At 42.7% G+C, this 924-nt stretch overlaps 1 protein-coding gene across 1 annotated transcript in view; it reads right to left on the bottom strand.

Annotated features, from left to right (window-relative positions):
* Positions 1 to 924, bottom strand: part of LOC128250466 (uncharacterized) — a 22,415-nt gene that overhangs the window by 3,373 nt on the left and 18,118 nt on the right. The gene's annotated exons all lie outside the window — the stretch shown is intronic.

The following is a 924-nucleotide window of genomic DNA, read 5'->3' as shown; positions in this document are numbered from 1 at the left end:
CTTTGGTGTTACAAAGAGTTTTGTTGGTCTCTCGCTCAACTGTGCCCCACACATAATAATCAAGGGGGTTGCAGTCTGGGGAGTTAGGTGGCCAGATGTTAGAGGGGATGTGGTCGCAGAAATTGTCTGACAGCCTGACTGGGTTCCCCTGCTTGTGTGGCATGGTGCAGAGTCCTGTTGCCAGACATAGGGTCTTCCAGCAACCACACGCTTGAACCAGGACAGCACTACCTCCTCCAGGCACTTGATGTAGGCCTTCGTGTTGAGTGTGAGACCGTGTGGGAGGATGAATGGAAGCATAACATCACCGTCACTAATGATCACTCCAAACACCTTGATGTTGACTGGATGCTTGATTTTTATCACTTTCAGTACATGTCCTCAGATTGACAACCAAACATTCTGAAATGTTTGTATTGGAGCTTCCAGTGTGAATGCCATGAAGTACAACATGTCGTTTCCAAATTTCTGGCAGAATTAATTGTGTCATGGTGCTGTTTTTCTCACAAACAGTGCCCAACTGACCCTACTATACTGTGTAGTCAACAGAATACAAAAAAACAATGCACATGCACAAAATTAAAACTATAAAATGGCAGCAATTTACCCATTGCACCCTGTATATATATATATATATATATATATATATAGGAGTCATACCCAATGACTGGTGTAGCAGCATCATAGTCAACTGCTACAAAGGTAAAGGTGACGCTTTAGATACAAATAATTACAGAGGCATCAAGTTGTTAGATCAGGTTATGAAAGTTACAGAGAGGGTCATAGCCCAACTAATTAGGGAGCGAATCAATTTAGATGAGATGCAGTTTGGGTTCGTGCCAGGTAAAAGCACTACTGATGCCTTATTTCTAGTGAGACAGTTGCAGGAGAAATACCTAGCTAAGGATAAACCTCTGTACCTGG

The sequence above is a fragment of the Octopus bimaculoides genome, chromosome 1 (assembly GCF_001194135.2).
Source record: "Octopus bimaculoides isolate UCB-OBI-ISO-001 chromosome 1, ASM119413v2, whole genome shotgun sequence".
Lineage (NCBI taxonomy): Eukaryota > Metazoa > Mollusca > Cephalopoda > Octopoda > Octopodidae > Octopus > Octopus bimaculoides.
This window is presented reverse-complemented; position numbering and strand designations above follow the sequence as displayed.